The 22275-nt window shown below is 36.5% G+C and overlaps 1 long non-coding RNA gene across 1 annotated transcript in view; it reads right to left on the bottom strand.

The window, feature by feature from the left end:
- LOC306669156 overlaps window positions 1-21981 on the bottom strand; it is a 1049088-nt gene extending 1027107 nt beyond the window's left edge. The window contains exon 1 of the long non-coding RNA XR_013766040.1: window positions 21432-21981. This is a non-coding gene — a long non-coding RNA (uncharacterized lncRNA). The remainder of the gene's footprint in view (window positions 1-21431) is intronic.
- Between the last annotated feature and the right edge of the window lie 294 nt (window positions 21982-22275).

Here is a 22275-nt window from a genome sequence, read left to right as displayed (position 1 = left end):
ATCTCATCGTTTGCTTCTCTGATCATTTTAATTATGTACATTCTGAACTCCTTTTCTGTCATTTCTTCTGCCATGCTGTCACTGGGTTTTATTGATGTAACATCTAGATTTGTTTGCAGCATTTTCTTTCCTTGTTTTCTCATATTGTTCAGGTATCAGAGGACCGCTGAGATATTGCAGATTTCCTCTATTGACTTACAATGTCCCTGAAGATTTCTATATAAATCCCCCCTTAGCCTTCAGTAGGCTGAAGTCTTGGAGGAAGTTGATAATGCGGTGCTCCACAAGGAAGCTGCCTCTCTAGGAGTGGTGGCCTTCAGGTGGGGTATAATCCCTGCTAGTGGGCAGAGGTGCCTCCACTTGTTGACCAATGGTCATCCAAAGTGGACCTAGGCTGTGGGCTGAGGCAAGGCCTGTTTGGGCCTGAGTCTCTGGTTTTACCGTCCTTGTGGGGAAACCTCACCCAGAAGGGAACACTCACCCGGTGGGGAGGTCTCGCTGGTCAGTTCCCTCCTAGAGGTTCCCCTCAATTTACAGCTACCGCCTGGGCTGGGCTGCCTTCCTCTGCAAAGTTCCCAGGGGCCCGGCCCTACCTCCTGGGCCTGGGAGCCTCACCCTTTGCAGATGACTCTCCTTAGGCTGCCCTTCCTCAGAGAATCTGCCCGCAGGCCTGGAACCTTCGCTCCGCCCTAAGCCTGTCTCTGTGCGGCTCTTCCACCAAGAAGCCTCCTAGATCCTGGGACCCTGCTCTGCACCTAATCGCCTGGCTATGCGGCCCCTCCTCTGAGCAGCCACCTGGGGCCCTGTACAATTGCTCTGAATCCCAGAGACCCGCCACACGCCTCTTCCTCCAGACAGCCGCCCAGTATTCCGGTGGGGTCACTAGGAGTCCAAGAAACTGCGTGCCTCCACCTCCACCAACCACTCGTAGCCCTGGGCAATCAATCACTCCGAGTCGAAGTGACCCTCCTCGTTCCTCCTCCTTCTCCAGATAACCCCCGGGGTGTTCAGGAGCGGTCGTTCTGAGTGGCTCTGAGTCCACGTGACCCGCAGCACGGTTCCTCTGGGCAACCGCCCGGAGCTCTGGTGCGGCTACTCAAGACCACGCGTCCCACCACGCTTCTCCTCCAGGCAGCCCCCCTGTGTTCAGGAGCTGTCACTTTAAGTCCAAACAACTCACCACTCGCCTTCTCCTCTGAGCAGCCGCCTGGAGCGCTAATGCAGTCACTGCGAGTCCAAAGGACCCGCCGCGCTCCTCCTCCTCCTCCTCCTCCTCCTCCGGGCAGGCCCCAGGGTTCAGAAGTGGTCTGAGTCCAAACAGCTCGCCACGCAGCCCCTTCTCTGGCAACCGCCTGTAGCTCTGGTGTAGTCACCCCGAATCCAAGCGGCCGCGCTCCTCTTCCTCCTCCTCATCCTCAGGGCAGGCCCCGGTGTTCAGAAGCGTCGTTCTGAGTCCAAACAGCTCGCTGCGCAGCTTCTCCTCTGGCAACCGCCTGTAGCTCTGGTGCAGTCACTCCGAATCCAAGTGGCCACGCTCCTCCTCCTCCTCCTCAGGGCAGGCCCCGGTGTCCTGATTCCACACAGCTCTCCTCGCCACTCCTCCCCTGGGCAGCCGCCGGAGCCCAGTGGTTGCTCCGAGTCCCAGCGCTGTGCTAAGCGGCCTCCTTTACGGCGCTCCCAGCTGTCCGAGTTCACTGCTCCAGCGGGGAGAGGGGCGTCTCGCCGGCAGTTCTACTTCACAAAGTTTCCTGTGTTCCGGGACCACCATCCCATCTGGGATGCCTCCCCAGGGGGTGAGAGTCACCTGGCTGCTTTGAGTTGGTCCCAAGCGTCTCAATATCTCCTCTTTTGAATCCTGAGTCCTGGAGCAACATGAAATGCAGCCACCCTCTAGGCCGCCATCTTGAAACCTGACCCAAATTTATTACTTTTAATTTTGTTATTACTCTATTCTCAAATTCACAGGCATAAGACATGTTAATACCTTTTAAAGGTACATAATATTATTTCAATATTTTTGTAGGGTTGAAGGAAATAAAATAATTGTCAGGCTAACCTAGATTATAAGAGTTTAGCTTTCATCTAACTGATTTTCATTAGAAATTAGGAATTGTTGATATATGACATACAGTAAAACTTTAACTAATGTAAAATCTTAGTCCCTTAAACCATTATATTAATATTCTAATGTATATGCATTAGAGTTCCCTTGTACACACAGATGCGCGCACCACACACACACACATACACACACACACACACACACACACACAAACACACTAACACCCCTACAATTGAAATCCAAGTGTGTGTGTGGTGGGGTGTGTGCACATTCAGGTACTCAGATTGAAGAGCACATATGAGAAACCAATTTGGTCACTTATGCTGCATTCAAATAAATTTTAAAAAATTAAACAGTTTCATTGAAATGTAAGTTTTCATTCATCTTGCTGCCAGCCCTAAATTCTTTTTTTAAATTTTTAACAATTTGTTCTAATTACACATGACAGTATAATGCACTTATGCATTTTGATAAATCATACATTAATGGAGTATAATTTCTCAGTTTTTGATTGTACATGTTGTAGGATCAGATTGGTCATGCAGTGATATGTGTACATGAGATAATGATGTTTGTTTCATTCTACTATCCTTCCTACCCACATACCCCCGTCCCTCTCTTTACTCCCCTCTATCTAACCTAGAGCAACTGTATTCTTCTCTAATGTCCCACCCCCTTATTGTGAATCAGCATCCACATATCAGAGAAAACATTCAGCCTTTGGCTATTTGGGATTGGCTTATTTCTCTAATCACAAGAGAGGTGCAAGTTATTTCTCTTACATTGTCCAAGTGCCAAAATCTTGCTCTAAATAGACACTTGATAAACTCTCATAAAAATTATGAGAAATATCTTCTTTTGGGTCTTTAATGATTGCATATCAAATCTTAGACTTGTAGGGATATTTTCTTTCACATTAGTATTCTTCTATAGCTCATCTTCCTATTTTTTTTTGCATTATTTGGTTAGAAACAGTGAGGGCAAAACTGACCCATTTGTACCTATTTTGTAAACTGTCCTCATCCTATATGATGCCAAGTGTGGTTAATCTCTCATATCCACCTAGATAGAAAAATAAGTATACAATCTGTGGGCGCTATGTAGAGGAATATTTTCAATTATTGATTGAGTATGTATACTTACAAAATTCGCTCTTACAACTTCAGTTTTTCAAACAATTTATAATTTTACCTATAAAAATTTGACTCTAATTTCTAAACCAAGGTTTTTAGAATAATATTTCCAATAATATGTTATAGGTGTCTGAAATAGCATGTATACTTTCAATAAATAATAGTAAAAATCTGAGAAATTTTATTAGCATCTTAAATTTCACAATGAGTTTGTGTGACTGGAAAATTATTAATTTGAAAATTCTTCTGGCTCTATATCCATTTTTTTAAGAAGAATGTGTCCTTAATCTCCCTTTTCTCAAAATCATTGTCATAAAATGTTTGGCCATTGCTATCACATTTCCAGAAATGTGGTCATCTCTGAGATATTTACTATTGCTTCAACCATTCTCAAATATTATAAGTATCATTTTTGTCCTAATACATGTGTTTTGCAAATTTCTTCTTTTGCTCTCTGACCAAACCTTGTGACCCTGGTTCCATTTTTAACTATTCTAGCAATATAGAGATCTGGTTTTTGTTTTCTTTTGTTTTTTAGTTTGAAGATTAATGATTCATATGCAATGAGAATTTCAATGTTTGTTATAAATCAAAGAAACAAGGAGTATATAAATAGCTCTTGAGCAAGAAATGTTGTATGCTTTTATGGAAAATGTATTTAGTATACTTAAATGTTTATAATTTTTATAATACAAAAAATACACCTTTATAATTGTAATTCTAGTGAAAAACTATTCTCTTAATATTAAAAAAGAAATAAAAGAGAATTTTTTATTTTCTCATAGTTAATAACTTCATGAAAATTTTTTAGAAGCTGGGTGCCATGGTGCATGCTTGAATCCCAGTGGCTCAGGAGACTGAGGCAGGAGGATAGCCAAGTCAAAATCAGCCTCAGCAAAAGCAAGGCACTAAGGAACTCTGGGAGACCCTATCTTTAAATAAAATACAAAATAGGACTGGCGATGTGGCTCAGTGGTTGAGTGCCCCTGAGTTCAATCCCCAGTACCTCCCAAAAAAGTTTATTAAAGGTGTCTTCCATAATTAATAACAAAAGCATATAATATATTTATCTAAATGAATTGCATTTTAAAAGACGTTTCTTACATTGACATATAAAACTTGAACTTTGAAAGAATTAAATATCATTATGTCCAACAGTTAGGTTAATATTACGTTAATTACCTATTTTATGTGTGTTTTAGTCCTTTTCCCCTTCCTTTGTAAAAAGAAGTATATATGTATAAATATATTCATATATATTGCTACATAAGACATATTTATTTATATATACTTATGTAGGTGTGGTAGAAGAAGTTAGACAAAAGATTTTATAAATGGTCTTGAGAGTAAATATAATCTAAACAAAAGCATTTACTTCTATATATATCCTCCAGTAGAAAACACATCTATTTTTTCTTTGCAGAGGAACAGTGGCCTGTTACAGCTTGCCACCCATCAGTTTCCTGAGATGAAACTTATTAGAATAAGAAGATGATGAATTTTTCCATTTATGTATGTCCAATCAGTCTGTTCATTGTGTGAGACTGCTCCCAATGACTAAAGATGTGGGCTGTTTCTCTACAGGTTTTTCCAGTAGCCTTTTGCTTTAATCCAGCTGCTGCTTTGCATTTGAAAACTAAATCAGCCTCAATATTTCATAGTCTTTTTGATCTTGGGTCTTATGATAATGAGATTTTGGCTACAGAAACCTCAATTCAGAGAATTCAAGCAGACTTTAGCACCTGTTAGCAGGTGTATAAAATAAGTTCCTTATTTATTTTCTTCCATTCTTTAGACTTTATTCATTTATAATTAAAAACATTTTGTTCATGAAAAGTATAAAAGAAGAAAGGAAATTGTTATGCATTTTTATTCCTGTTCTATTGTAAGATCTTCCTTGATTTGTCAGCTTCCTTTCTATAAATTTCAATTTGCCTTGAAATGGGGAGGAAGGAAGGAGGGCAGAAAAATAGTATTTTGCTGAGTCAACAGATCGAACATTTCTGTAATAGTAAAAATGGTCAGACATGTATTCAGTATATTAGTCTCTCTGATGCAGTGAAAAAAAGAGAGTCTGTTCTCCAAGGAGAAATGCCCGAGCCAGGTAAAGGACTTAGTTACCACAGGGCACAGGGCACTATTCAGGGTGTTAACTGGACTAACATAAATGAAAATATTCATCACATTCTTATTCTAATTCTAATAAGTTTATCCTAGGAAACCAATGTGTGGCAATTTGCATAAGGTCATTCCTTTATTCAACAAAGAAAAGATAGAGGTATTAGATACTGGAGGATAAAGATAGAATCAAATGCTTTCCTTAAGATTAGATTTACTTTCAAATAGCACCATTTATTAAAGCTTTGGTCTGCATTCTTCTCTAACACACACACACTCATATATGTAAATATATGTTTTATAGAGTAATGTATATGCATATATATATATATACACAATAGATATGAGTATGTGTACATCATTTAAGGAAGGAGGGATTGAACGAAAACTCACATAAAGTTAATCACTGACATGTTTTAACCTAATAATGTAACACTATTTTTTATTTAATATGTATTTTTACTTTTCAGAAGAATAAGAAATTGTAAAGAAGATCTAAATTTACACATATGTGTGTTTGAGTAAATTTGCAGGAGGGAACAAAGAGAACTCTCTTTGAACTGGCTCTGAAAATATGAAACACCAAGGTGATTCAAATAAGAAATGCTTGCAAAAAAAATTGAGACTGTTGTACTCTCATCTTTGACAAGTTTACTTCAAAAACAAGAAGGACAATGTGTGTGTGTGTGTGTGTGTGTGTGTGTGTGTGTGTGTGTGTGAAATGATTTGTTAAGCACATTCTCTTTTATGCCAAGCAATATTGCTTCCTTTGTGATCACAAGTGAATATATTGCTAAGAGGACTCTTTTGCCTCTAAACGACAATAATTTATCAAGGTTAAGAATGTCTTAGGGAACAAACTACTCATAGTTACCTAGAAAGAAAGAATTTAAAGCTGCTATTGTGTATAATTACAGACTCCAGTGCTGTTCTTGTTCCCTCTATGCCCCTGGTCCTGTTTCTTCTCATTTAAAATTAAAGGACAAAAGCATGGACAGGGTTAACTCCAAAACAATTGCATAAGTCAAGTACATGACAAATATGATGAGATTACAGCACAAGGAGGGAGACTGACTTAAGAGAACAGCTGAGGTCTTGACAGTTACATGTAAGTGCAGAAAAACAGACATTGTTGGTACAGTTAATAAAAAATGGAGGCATATATGAGCACACATGCATACATACCCAAGTTCCATAAGGGTTCCAAATTACTATTAGTGTGAATTAAATATGTGCAGACTAGAATAAAGAAGATTTGTTTGCAGGTAATTAAAAAATTTTATAAGGGTAACAGTTTCTTCTTGTTGTCTTCATACTCCTAATATTACTGTTTCATATGTATATATATATATATGTATAAATACATGTGTGTATATGTGGATTAATCATAAAATAGTATATACTTTTTGCAGGAAACTTGGGAAAATGTCAGAAAGTACAGATTTCCTAATTACCCTACTCAGCTAAATATTATCACTGCTAAAACATCTTACATATCTATCCAGATATTTCCCTCCTTTTCTTACTTAAGCAATTATTACAATATTACAATTCAGCATATAGAATAATCCCCATTCCTCAATATTAAAAAAGATTATTTTATAATAAGTTAATTAATTTTACATAGATACCTTTTCTTTATTTAGTTTGATTTCATTATTTTCTATGTGTCAAGTTCACACAAAGCTATCATGCTTATTGGTCCTTTAGAAATTGATTGCATATGGAGCTATTTGAAAGTTTTCCTTCCTAATCCAACTTCCATATTTCTTTGGTTGTTGCCATAAATTCTTCTTCCACATAAACTTTAAATCTCTTAAACAAGTTAAAAATTTCTAAATACTATTTTTTTCTCTGATTGAACACATTCTTTTCTTTATTCTCTTTCCATTAACTATGCATAGATTACTATAACCATTACCACCTATAAAACATTTTTGACTGGAGACATTCATATTTTCAGCTAGCCAGCTAGGTATGTGTATATATGTATACATATATACACATATTTATATGAATTTACATATTTATGATGCTTAATTTCTTTTGTGTTTTTAAGTAGAAAATAAATACTTAAATTGTTTAATTGGTATATCCAGGCATGCATTTGGGCTGCTATAACAAAATATCATCAACTGGGTAGTTTATAAACAACAGAAATTGATTACTAGCAGTTTTAGTGTCTGACAGTACAATACTAATATTACATTCCTGGGTAATTCAGTGTTTAATAAGGGTCTGCTGTCTTCACAGATGGACATCTGCTCACTATAATCTTACATGGTAGAAGCAATGATAGGGGCACTAATATCACTCATGAGGGCTCTGCCTTCATGTCCTGATCACTTCCCCATGGCCCTACCTTGATAACATTTCCTTGTAGGGTTAGGATTTCTACATACACTTTTTGGGAAAGACAAACATTCAGAACATAGGACAGGTAATATAGAATCTTTAGTAAGCACATAGGTCTTGCAAAACTGTTAGTCCAGCCTCTATGACTTAAAGATGAATAGTAACATTTTGGGCCTTATGGGAAGAGTGCTGGACTGTTAGGTTTGAAAGCCAACACTCTTGCCTCAACTCAATGGACCATGAGTCAACATAAATCTTTACTTCTCTAAGTTCTCACCATTGTCACCTGCATAGAGTTACTTTGGTTCCATAAGCTTTCTGATGGATCCATACACTCTTGTGTTAAGCATAGTCTTTCCCAACTTTATTTTCAAGGTAACTTTTTTTTTTTTTTTCCAGTTCTGGGTATTGTACCCATGACCTTGAAAATGCTAAAATGTGTTCTACCTCTGAATGCATCCCTAGCCCTTTTTAGTTTATTTTGAGACAGTGTCTCATTAACTAGAAATTCTGATTTTCCTACCTCACTCATCCACATAGCTAGGATTACAGGCATGCAACACCACATTGGACTTCAAAGTAACTTCTTAAATAAAATTTATACTTTGTAAAAGAAAATTTATACTATGTAAGCATACTCTAATTTTATTTTTCTCAGCACATTTAATTTTTAGATTAACCAATGAAATAAGGCTTATATTATTGCCAATTTATTCTCCATACTCAAATATTTCCAATGAGAAAACACATACAGAAAGATTCAGCAGTTTTCCCAAGTTTACAAACTAGGTAAACTATTGTTGACAAAATACTTGAGAAAATCATCTTAGAGGAGTAAAGATTTTTTTTGATTCATAGTCCATGGTCACTTGCCTCCTGGTCTCTGAGCCTGTGGTGAGCAGAACATGATGGTGGAAAGGGTGTGACAGAACAGAGCTGCTCACCTCAAGGTAACAAGAAAGCAGAGAATGAGAGAGAAATAGGTCCTACCTTCTACAGTTTACACCACCTTCCAATAGCACCACCAGCTGCGGCCAGCCTTTGACACATGAGCCTTTGGGGAAATTCTAGATCCAAACTGAAACAAGGAATTAGAAATCTAATCTCAGTGTTTTTACTTCATAGTTGAAGCCTTTAACTCTCATTCCACAGTTCTCATCAAATAATCAGTATTTCCTAAAACAAATGACACTACACTGTGGAAACTACTTTAGAAGCATCTAACTACAGGAAACTTTATTTTTGTCTCTTTTATGAAAACTAAAACCCATCCAACATCATTTTGCTTTGTATTTTCCTCAAAATTTAGTATTTAGCCTTGGTTCCACTATATTTCTAATTCCAACATAATCTCAAAATTTTTCATATTTTTCATTTTAAATCAGGTTCATTTTTCTGTTGCTTTAGAATCCAGAAAAATTTACTAGGAGTGATAAATCTTATGTAAAAACTTTGGATAATTTCTTCCTTTTTCAGTTATATTTATAAATTCCTTTATTCATCAACTACCAAAAAAATTGAGTGTATGTGCCTTAATAACTTCTGTTCAGAAAATGAAGGACTTTGAGGTCATATTTCCTAGGTGTTCTGGTTACAACACATATGAGCTTGGTCAATTTGGTCAAGTTATATATCAATTCCATATTTCTTCTACTCTATTTTGAATTAGACTTGAATGTATTACCTTCATCAAAAACTGTGAAAGTAAAATATAAAAAACTAAAATATGATCACTTTGAACAGTAATCAACTTAATGAACATGATCTGATCAAGGTATTTCTATAAAATTAGTTATTATTCCAGATCAGGGATATCTAATAGAAATGCCATTTGAGCCACCTATTTAATTAAGAAATTTTATTACATATGTTGGAAAGTACAGTGAAACAGGCAAAAATAACTATATATTTTATTTAAACAAATATACCCATAATATCATTTTAACATCTAGTTCATAGAAAAACTGTTAAGATATTTTACATGCTTTTTACCAACAATTCAAATCTTGGTGTGCAATTTACATGAACAGCACATCCTACTTGGTTGTGACCATATTTTAAGTGCTCAATAGCTACATGTGAATAGTAGTTATAGTATTTGGTCACACTTGTTAAGGAACTATGATAAATGACAAAATAGATGATTCCCTGTCTACAATGAGGATGACACAGAAATTAAAAATAAATGAGGAAACTAAATAGGATAACTTGGCAGACAGTAAGCAGAGGAGCAGAGTAAGACATATCTTTGACTTAGGCAGGGGGTCTCTGAAAGGATGATACTTATGATGGAAACTGAATAATGAAAAAAAATGCCTATAAAAAATCCTGGAGGAATAGTCCTTGTCAAATATAAATCTCGTGCAATGATCTTCAGGGAAGAAAAAGGACATATAGTACATTTGAGAAATGGGGAAAAATGGTCACTGTGATTGTGGTTGAAAAATGCTGTATGAAATTGAAAGTGGAATAATTGAGGAAAGGTGATAAAGCCCAGCTCAACGGTCCTCATGGATTTCAGTCTATTGCTGTGGGGCATCACTGAGAGAAATAAAGCAGGATGAGGAAATGATCTGCTCTGTGATTTAGAAAATAAAACATATTGGCGTGCTTGCTTAGGCAGCACATATACTAAAATTGGAACGATACAGAGAAGATTAGCATGGCCCCTGCGCAAGGATGACACGTAAATTTGTGAAGCGTTCCATAATTTTAAATACACAAAATTACAACAGACCCACACCAAGGCACATTATAATGAAAATACCTAACATACAAAATAAAGACAGAATTTTAAAGGCTGTGAGAGAAAAGAACCAAATTACATTCAGGGGGAAACCAATATGGATATCAGCAGATTTTTCAATCCAGACCCTAAAAGCTAGAAGGGCCTGGAACAACATTTTTCAAGCCCTGAAAGAAAATGGATGCCAACCAAGAATCTTATACCCAGCAAAACTTACCTTCAGATTTGATGATGAAATAAAATCCTTCCATGATAAACAAAAGCTAAAGGAATTTACAAAAAGAAAGCCAGCATTACAGAACATTCTCAGCAAAATGTTCCATGAGAAAGAGATGAAAAACAAAGAAGCAAATCAGGAAAGGGAGGAATTATCCTAAAGGAATTGTCAAATAAAGGAGGAACCAAGTCATGTCAAATAAATAAATAAAATTTTAAAAAATGAACCAAATGACTGGGAATACAAATCATATCTCAATAATAACCCTGAATGTTAATGGCCTGAATTCATCAATCAAAAGACATAGACTGACAGATTGGATTAAAAAGGAAGATCCAACAATATGTTGCCTGCAAGAGACTCACCTCATAGAAAAAGATACCTATAGACTAAAAGTGAAAGGATGGGGAAAACCGTACCATGCACATGGACTCAGCAAAAAAGCTGGAGTATCCATCCTCATTTCAGATAGTGTGGACTTCAAGCCAAAGTTAGTCAGAAGGGATAAAGAAGGACATTTCATACTGCTTAAGGGAAGCATAAATCAGCAAGATATAACAATCATAAACATCTATGCCCCAAACAGTGGCTCATCCATGTATGTCAAACAAATCCTTCTGAATTTCAGAAACCAAATAGACCATAACACAATAATACTAGGTGATTTTAACACCCCTCTCTCACCACTGGACAGATCTTTCAAACAAAAATTGAACAAAGAAACCATAGATCTCAATAACACAATCAATAATTTAGACTTAACAGACATTTATAGAGTATACCATCCAACCAAGAGCGAATACACTTTCTTCTCAGCAGCACATGGATCCTTCTCTAAAATAGACCATATATTATGCCACAAAGCTAATGTTAGCAAATACAAGAAGATAGAGACATTACCTTGTATTCTATCAGATCATAATTGATTGAAGTTAGAAATAAATGAAAGAGTAAAAAACAGAAACTACTCCAACACCTGGAGATTAAACAATGATGAATGGATAACAGAAGATATTAGGAAGGAAATTAAAAAATCTTAGAGGTAAATGAGAACAAAGAAATATCCTATCAAAATCTCTGGGACACTATGAAAGTAGTACTTAGAGGAAAATTTATTTCATGGAGTGCATTTAATAAAAGTAGTAAAACTCAACAAATAAACGACCTAACACTACAGCTCAAAGCCCTAGAAAAAGAAGAACAGACCAGCACCAAAACTAGTAGAAAACAAGAAATAGTTAAACTCAGAGCTGAAATCAATGAAATTGAAACAAAAGAAACAATACAAAAAATTGACAAAATAAATAGTTGGTTCTTCGAAAAAATAAACAAAATTGATAAACCTTTAGCCACACTAACAAAGAGAAGACGAGAGAAAACACAAATCACTAAAATTCTGAATGAACAAGGAAATATCACAACAGACACGATTGAAATACAAAACATAATTAGAAGCTATTTTGAAAATCTATACTCCAACAAAATAGAAAATTTCAAAGACATCAACAGTTTTCTGGAGACATATGAATTGCCTAAACTGAACGAGGAGGACATACACAATTTAAATAGACCAATTTCCATTGTGTTCTTTATCCATTCATCTATTAAAGGGCACCAAGTTTGACTCCATAGATTAACTATTTTGAATTAAGTTACTATAAACATCAATGTGGCTGTGTCACTGTACTATGCTGATTTTAAATCCTCTGAATATATACTGAGGAATGATATGACTACATCAAATGGTGGTTCCATTCCAAGTTTTTTGAGTAATCTCCATATTGCTTTCCAGAATAGTCCCAAGCCCTGCACCAATTTGCAGCCCTACCAGCAATGTATAAGTGTACCTTTTCCCCCACATCCTTGCCAACATTTATTGTTACTTGTATCCTGATAATTTCTATTCTGATGGGAGTAAGAGGGAATCTCAGTGTAGTTTTAATTTGCATCTCCCTAATTGCTAGAGATGTTGACAGTCATTAATGTTTTCAGTTTGCATTACTTGGTATATAGATACACTTAAAAATTAGGAAAGAAATAAGATTATTTTTATAATAAAGATTACAGAAATTAGGCAATTAGAACCAAGTTCTGCAAAACTCTGATGTTTAGAAGACATGCAATAGAGAAAGGAAGAGCCAAAAACAAATGGTAAGGAATACCCAGTAAGTGAAAAGAAAAACAAGATTAGAATAATATGAACAGTGTCTAGAGAAGTATGTATTTTAAGGATAAGGAGTGATAAATGCTAAATGGTTCAGGAGTCAAGTGTGATACAATTTAAATGTAATGAATAATTTTGGCAAGATGAAGTTTACTGATGAACTTGACTAAATTCTGAAGTATAATGAGTTGGGAAGTTAATGAAAAGTGTAGTTAGAATTGTTTAGTATAATTTTGTTGATGTGTTTTCCATGAAAGAAGAAAATAGGGCCACAGACTAGTGGGGGATAAAAATAGTTAAAACTTTTGATTTTCAATTTGTGTATTTATTTAAAGTGGTTGATCCCAAGAGATGTCTATAAAAGGTCTGTGGTAGGGATAAAGAAATTAACAATGTAGAACAAGAGGGGAAACCCAGGAATTGAAATCTTTCAGGTTAAAAAAGTATATTCCATCAAAATCTTACAAAGAAACAGAAGCACATCATTATTGAAGGAAGAAGAATGCAGAAGTAGGTTGGTGGGATTGGTGTGGAGGGCTGATTTAGATTATGTGGTAATGGATACATTTTTCTAGGAATTATGTAGCAAACTCATCCTCTGAGGCTGAATGGGGGAGCAATAATTTGAAAACTTAGCAGATAATAGCAGGTGTAGTCATTCTTGAAAACGGAAAAGTGATTTTCCAAAGGAAGAGGCGTTTGATCAGCAGGAGGTATTGCTGTGTCATTAGCAAACATGGATCTGTAGTTTTCTGGTACTATTCAGCTGTTGTGTAGTGATTATGAATCATCAGATGGCTTGGTATAAACAGTACTGGCCTTTGAACAGCTGAATACAAGGGAAAGTGAGGAACGTGGGAGTCAGAGATACTTGCAAGAGTACTAAGTGCACCCTGTGTTGCATTCCATCCTTAGCATGTACTGTTTTTTCTCTTCTGTTCCATGAGGTGTCTCTAGGGAGTCACTAACTATATTACTTGAGTCTGTTGCCAGTGGCCCATAAGAACATGAATCTTCACTGAAAATCCTGCTGTGTCATTAGCCCCAGTTATGAGCTGAACAAGGCCCCAATATTCATATCTTGAAGACTTCATGCCCAGTGTGATTATGTTCAGAAATGGGTATAGAAGTAATTTTATGTTAAATGAGTTTCTAAGAGTAGGACTCTGATGCTATCAGATTTATGCTTTTATAATAAGAGATTCTCTCTTCCTGAATACTTACACACACCAAGGAAATCCTTGCAAAGTCACAGCAAGGAGATGTTTTTCCACAAGTCAGAAGGATAGCACTGACCAGAAATCTTACTGGTTGGGATCTCAAGCATGGACTTCTAGCATGCGTAACTAACAGAAAATGAATTTCTGTTGGTTAAACTACTTGGTCTGTGGTATCTTTTTATGGCAGGATGAGCTGCTGTGAGGAGTTGGAAACACATAAGGGTCAGAAATTGTTTTTTAGGTAGTACAATAATTTGAGGGAAAAGAACTAATTTGACAATTATTTTACAATATTTATTTTATTCAAAAAGAGAAAATGAAGTAAATATTGGGAACTTTTTTTTCCAACCCCTCTGGAAAGCAGTATGGAGATTATTCAGAAAACTTGGAATGGAACCACCATTTGACCCAGGTATCCCATTCCTCGGTTTACACCCAATGGACTTAAAATCAGCATACTACAGTGATGCAGCCACATCACTGCTTATAGCAGCTCAGTTCATGAAAGCAAAACTGTGGAACCAACCTAGATGCCCTTCAATAGATGAATGGATAAAGAAAATGTGGTACATATACACAATGGAATATTACTCAGCCTTAAAGAAGAATGAAATTATGGCATTTGCTGGGAAATGGATGGAGCTAGAAAATATCATGCTAAGTGAAATAAGCCAATCCCAAAAAAACAAAGGCTAAATGTTTTCTCTGATAAGCAGATACTGATCCATAATGGGCGGTGGGTAGGGAAGAATGAATGAACTTTGGATTATTAATAGGAATGAGGACAGGGGTGGGGCAGGGGGCATGGGAAGGACAGTAGAATGAGCCAGACATTATTAACCTATATATATGTCTGAAAAAATTTTTTTAAATTTGTTAAAAAAAAGGATTGGAAGTTTTTGATAGAGCCTTTGTCCCACTACAAATGTATGCTTATTTAAGAAGTGAAAAATCAGAGATTCAAGAAAATTACGTCATTTGGCTAGTTATGTATTATTTTTTTTAAAAAAAGAAAGATGAAGTAACATCTTGGATAAATGGCACGATTCAAGAAGAAAGGATGGAGGAACTTTCACCCAATTTCTCTCAGTTGAGTGTTCTAGTGTGTGAGAGGGGGAATCATTGTTCCATAGCAAAAAAAATATGGCAAGGTAAACAAATCTGAGTTTTGAAGATGGTCCTTGAAATATTCACAGAGAATAATAATTATTATATTTTCCTAGAAACTATTCCTTATGGTCCAAGGTTGTTTCACTGTATTACAGATTTGACTATGTATCCATATTTATTATTAATGTCTGTATTAATTTGCTAGGGCGACGATAACAAATTTATTTCCTTGCCATTCTGGAGGTTAGAAGCCCAAGGTCAGAGTGTTAGCAGTCTGGTTTCCTCTAAAGGCTTCCTCCCTGCCTTGTAGGTGGTCATCTTCTTCTGGTGTCTTCACAAGTGACACTCTAAGAATCATGGGGCAGGATGGAGGAGAACACATATTTTCAAAGTAAAATCCCATCCTCTTATCCACTTGTCTATTATCATGATAAACAAGGAGTAGCTATTATATTTCTATAGAAATTTCATTTACAATGATTGCTTTGGTGATGGCAATGATAGCAACCAGTCTTTCAATGGCCTTTCTGTCTCTAAAGAACATAGCATTATGCCACCAGGAAGCATGACATTCATTTTAAAATTCTGGTCTACAACTAATGACTGATCATGTCACAAATTATCTTATCCTTAGTGGTGGTCCTCTATTTTTGAGAGTCCTTATAAAATTAAAACTCACATACACTTCTGGCATTGGAGTCTTCTTTAAACACTAGCATCCTGCAAACCAAGAAGTTTCGAGCAGAATTATGGCACTTCTCATATACCATTCTTTCATGATACCTACCTAGTTTCTCTCCAAACAGTTTATATCATCAGGATAAATATCCCTTTCCTCCTTTCAAAGTCGTAAGGTTTTGAGGATGCAATCTGTGCCTTATGTATCTTTGTATCATTACTGTAAGAAATAGTTATGTTAAATTAATAAACACAAAGTATTTTCAGTTACAATGTTTTTTTCTCCATATTTACTTATGCATTGTTTTGAGAACTGATGCAGAGAAGCTTCAGTCGATGGTGATAGCATAGTTTAGGTTTCTAATTTTAAGAATATAGATTTAACATTGGTGTTAGGTAAAGCTCTTATTTTGTTGTTCAGTGTAATACAGGTGGAAGTAACAGGATTGTGATGGAAATAACTGATAGTAGTTGAAATATATATATGTTTGCTTTGATTAAGAGCATGGGGCTATAAGTTATAATTTATTATTGGTTAACTACTGAATCCTTCCAACACACAGGTGCAATGAGAAAAATTTATGGAGGTAATTGAAACTAACAAGCACTTTTTAAAAGTGCTATTCAAAGTATAATTTCACCAAGTGAGGTACTAGAACTGTTTGATATATTAATAAGAAAGCATTAATTTCTTCATTCAAAAATGTTTCAAGAGATGTCTATGAACTAGAGACTGCAGGTATAGCAGGGATTAAAAAAATGGATATTTTTCCCTCATATAACTTATATTTCATTGTGATTTGCTGACAAATTAATAAATAGAAAAATTAAAATGAAAGTTTTACTGATTGTTATAAGAAAAATAAAGGTTTAAGTGCTGAAGTATACATTAGATGAAGAACTCAGGAAGAGCACTCTGAAAAGGCCACTTTTATTTGATCTCAAGAATCTAAATAGTGAGTAATAATGATTTTCAAAGAAGATGATTGAATGATTATGTGCTAACCATCTCTATAGTCTAGAATCGGATATTTTCCACATGGAAAAAGAGTTGTCTGTATTCCAAATGACAACATTATGCAGTGGAGCAACAACAAAAATACACAAAATACTGACCCCCCAAACATCCCAGCCAAATTTCCACGAAGAAGCTTTTATCTGGTTCACAGTTGAGCTGGTTTTGGTTAGAAAAGTCAGATCTCTTCCTAGCTTTCTCCTCAGGTGTCATGTCCTCCTGGGACCAGGAGGTCAGGGCAGGCATGTTCTTGTGGTGATCACAACTGAGGCACAAGAGAGTGAAAAAGCATCCACCAGCCACTCCAAAGCTCATCCTCTGCTGTTGGTTTGGATGTGGTTTGAATTTGTCCTCCAAGAGTTCACTAGCTTGAAGCTTTGTCCCAAAATGACAGTGTTAAAGACCATCAGGCTTTCAAAAGGCAGGGCAGAGAGGGAGGTCGCTAGGTCCCTGGGACTCTACTCATGGAACCCTGATTAGTTCTTGGGGGCAGTTTGATATAAAAGAGGAAGAATGGGTCCTCCCTGATCTCCGTGGCTTCCTGTCCTACCACATGACTTTTTCCTCTGGCTGACACTCCGCCATGATGCCACCCACCATGATGTGATACAGTCAAGGGAACCCTCTTCAGAGGTCAGTGGGACTGCTCATTTCTTAGACTTTCTCACCAAAACTGAGCTACATAAACTTATTTTTTTATATACCATTCTGCCTTGGTTACTTTGTTACGGCAATGAACAATGAACAAACAAATGCCCAATTATGTCTAATGACACCCTGTGGTTCAAAATCACTCACATTCTGGAGCCCAACATCAAGGATTGAGTCAACCTATGCAGATGAGGTATCATGAAGAACATGTCAAACAACAATCTAATTTACCACAAAAGTGAAAATTAAAATGAAAATTTACAGAATCCTTTTGTACTCAAATGTAGTCCAATTGTACCTTTGACCCTGCCTTAACGACTTACATAGTTTCTTTTTACCATCCAATGTAAATGCATCTAGGGAGTACCCACAAGAGAAGCAGAGAGCACCAGAGGAAGCCTTAGGTACCTGTGACTACAGAGACTGGAAACAGACTGAGTAGTCCTTGTACACAGTTCTGAATAGACTGTAAACCACAGTGATTTTCTCCACCAATCTGACAACTGACCTGTGAAAAGTTAGGCTGCCTAGTTACTCCGAAATTTCATTTAAGGTTTAAATTGGTACTAAGAATCTGCCTCACTACTTGCTCTGGCTTAGTAATTATCCCTTCTCCATCTCCTCTCCATTTAGTGATAATGAACTAATTGCTCTTTGACAAATATTCAGAAATACCACTAAATTTGAACAGAGAATTAGCTTATTTCATGTGATATTGTAAGGCCCCCCAAAAAGGAAACCCCAACTCTGTCCCATGGATGGACGGCAACCCCAATCAACCGCAGGAGGCGTCACTTGATGCAAACCGCAAGAGGTGTTTATTCCAGCGCGCTGGGACCCAACTCCAGGAGTCGAGTCCCTAGCAGAAAATCTTGTAGGTTTATAAAGGCAGAAACCACACATCGGGAGGGGTCACACATGAAAGGGAAAAGGGGGACAAAGCTGCCAGGAAATTTCAAAGGGGGTCTGGGTTTGCTGACAAAATGTTTCACAATGTTTTACAACAGGCTGTAGATTCTGGTCAATAGTTTCTGGTAATCCTACTGTTTGAGCACTATCTGGCTATCAGGCTCAATTTACTCTTTTACTCTCTGTTTGGGAACAGAGAACAGCTTTAAGGGCTTTGTTCCCATTACTGGGAGGGAAACCTTAGGGAGTTGAGATAAAACAGATAGCTTAAAAAAATGTCCATTCTTTCATTTCCCCATTTTCTTTTCTGGTAAGTTCTAATCATGGAACTTCTGTCTCTATATACTCTTCTCCAAAGCTATTTCCTTGGCAGAGGGACTGGTATTGTTGCCTGAGCATTAGTACCTGTACAGCACTTACTCTTTCCCTGATGAAGGTGACTAGGTGATTTCAGGCAGGCAAGAGCCCAGGGGGCGGGCCACCAATTAGCAGCCCCTTGTTTGCAGTCCTTGATAAACAGTCCTTGATAAAGGCAGGTAAATGTGGTAATCAATGGGCTCCGGAGATCCTTGACATTCCATTCTTCCAGGGGCAGTCTCCAACTTCCAGAGGCAGATGATTTTATGGCCATTTCCTCGATTTGACCTGATCCCCCATTTCTACACTAACTACCTGTTCCCAATTCTGGCTTCATTCCCCCCTCTAATCTCAGGAACTCCATGCTGCTGGGGAAGGAGGTCGATGACCGCTCTAGCTTCTTCGAGCTGGAAGTGGGTGGCGTGGGGCAAGCAGCTTGGAGTTCCTTTTCTAAAAATCGGGTCAATCAAGGGGTCCCAGGAAGAAGCCTGATTGGGGAAGAGCAGGTTGTAAAGTCATCTGGGGGCGGCTGCTTCTATGATAGAAGAACAAAAAGACATGAGTACTGAAATGAGATTAGCACAAAGTAAATGTTGCAGCATCTGAAACATGCCACTGAGTATCATGAAAATGGCAGAAGTTAATCTCTCACCAGGATGTGGAAGAACTGAGAAATTGTTCCCATAACTAGGCCTAGCAAAGGCTGGAGAGAACAAGGCCTTTATTTGGGGACTTTAACATTGTCATAGATGTCCCCAGAAAATATAGTTAAGCTACTTAATGTCATCTGATTTTGTAAAATATCCCTTTATTGGTATAACCTGTGTTTACTAGAGAGCTCTATACTTCTGTTACTTAGGAATAGATAAGCATACTAGCAAACATAGATTAAGTCTACCTGTGTAGCTTAGGAAGGTCTTAAACTGACTAAAAACTTCTGACTCTGGCAGTTTCTCTTGATAGTTATCAGGCACATTTGCTGAAGAATCTTTCTCTCATTTGTAGCTTCCAGCCTTTATTCTAGTGGGCTAATACAAATGTACATCTTAAGTTACATTTAATTATTATTTCCTTTAAATGCCCAAGAATGGCTATATTTTGGTTTTAACTGTTTTGCTGGGTATCTAAGATCAAGCTGGTCAAATTGACCTGGTTCCTGTCTTGTTAAAGAGTCAGCTGAGTTCCCACAGGGGTCCCTCGTACAGAACTTAAGAGCGGTTCCTTAGCTCCACCAGTGACTTTGATTAGGCAGGGTCTCTTGATGAGGTGACTTCCTTTAGAAACATCAAGGGATGTTTCCCCTTTTCCATGACCCTCCTCTGCAGCAGATGCACTGGATAATTTTTCATCCTCTAGTCTCAACAATCTCCTTGATCAGGAGGTTGTGTGACCCAGAGTTGCAACGCTCCTTAGAGAAGTTCTCTTACTCCCTGGGTTCAGGCTAATGTTGAGGGCAAGACCCAAATATGGACTTTTCTTGACCTCTGTATTTAACTCCAATTTCTAAGTTTGATCTTAATTATCCAGCAAGCCAGTCTCACCAGTCATAAATTAAGAGTAATGGGCTTTAACTTTAATGTCCATAACTTTACAGTTATTTACCCTTTTATCTAACTGGAGTCTGCATTAGTACTGGAAGTTACCACTATCTATTCTATAGGTGATGGCTTATTATCACAAGTTACCTAGGTTGTTTGTTCTTGGAGCAGCTACTTCTGCAAAACATTAACAGGTAACAGTTTTACAAAATGAAATTAGCAAGAGTAAAAATATATTCAGCTTGTATAATAGCTATCTTGAATTTTGACTGAGAACCACATCATATCCCCTATTTGAGATCACAGTACTTTTACAACAAAAACCAATCTTTTGACTATAACTTTAAATAAGCTGAAGTCTGGCTTATTTTGGAGTCACTCTAACATGCAGTGAGATGGGAGGCAGAGCCTTATCTCAGGTAAGGCAGGGCTCTTTACAGATCTTAAGTGTTCTAATTCTGATGTTGATCTTTGCTTCTTTTCCTTAAATACCATTAAGTAGTTTACATATACTGTTTCCTGAGTTTATATAAACTTTATAATTAACACAATTTAACATAGTATCTAAAGCATGAATCAAAGAAAGGCTGAGAGAGCTTTTAACTTTCCTTTTGTGTGATTAAGTGGCAAAATGTTTTCATGTTTCTTTCATATTTCACAATATTAACCTTTAAACAAATCAGACTCTAATGTTTAGAAATACATTTACATTTGAAATTCTTTATCTCAGTGTAAAAAGTAACAAATTTTACACATACCCTATTGATAGCAGGTCCTATAATAGAACATTAAATGATAGAAATAAATCCCCAATAAAATTTACCCTTTATAAGTTTAAGATTACCATTACAGACAAGTTTAATCTGGAGGATAGCAGAGCTTAATAAATTCCTTGCTTTAAAAACTTGTGGTCCTGAAAAATATGAACACATTTAATATACAACTAGTGACCATTTCACAAATACCTTGACACTTTTATCTTACCAAATTGAGTTTTTAAAGAGAAATGTATACTCTGTAACAAAGTACAGTACTCTATAATAGTTGTTTAACCATAATTGTATACACCCCAATTTTTAAGACTAATTGTTCTAAAGAATAAACTTAATAGACACAAAGTTAAGAGTAAATTAGTGTTTCAAATCCTTGTCATTTTACCATGTCATTCTACCATATAGATTAAACTTTGGTTTATATCAGAACGTTAGTATTTCACCTTAGGAAAAACCTTCAATAGTTTTAGCTGTCTCACATACATATAACCAACTTAGTTACACACAAACTTGTTGAAACTTGCCCTTTACTTACACAGACTTTCTTAGCACTTACTTAGACCCTCATGTATTTCATCACACAAGCACTTTCTTACCCAGAAACATTTCCTTTTTCCTTTTACTAAATATATTTCCATACCCAGAACCTTTTATTTTCTCTTTCCTATTCGTTGTCCCCTTTTTGTTCACATTCTGAAACAACTCTTATGAAATTTCTGAATTTAGATAAATTACTCTATTTTAATAAGATTAATTATTCTGTTATTTATAGTACTCTAATTGAAACACAGTTGAAACTTTTGGGACCCTTTGTATATAGAATTGCACTTGTTAGGACATAACTCTTAGTAACCTTGTTTTTAGTTTAGTGATGACACAAAGCAAGTTTAAACCCTTTTATTTACCAACCTATGAAAACACCAATAATGTTTAAGTATGATACCCCATGGAATTTAATGAGTTAAAAGTACTCGATGTTATTTAACAATTAGCATTTTAACTTTGTAAATTAATCAGATGTCTCTACAAACACATTAGAGTAATCCCATACATGTTAACTCTAATTCACTTATTCTGTAAAAAAAACCAAGATATCAGACAAGTGTCCTGAACAGTATTTGCTGTCTCTTCCCTGTTGAAGAAAAGTCCTAGAAACAATTGATATTAGACATTTTATTAACATCAATATTTTATTAGCTTGACCACCTAGAGACTTGCAAGTTATTTTC

The sequence above is a fragment of the Sciurus vulgaris genome, assembly GCF_902686455.1.
Source record: "Sciurus vulgaris genome assembly, chromosome: 9".
Classification (NCBI taxonomy): Eukaryota; Metazoa; Chordata; class Mammalia; order Rodentia; family Sciuridae; genus Sciurus; species Sciurus vulgaris.
This window is presented reverse-complemented; position numbering and strand designations above follow the sequence as displayed.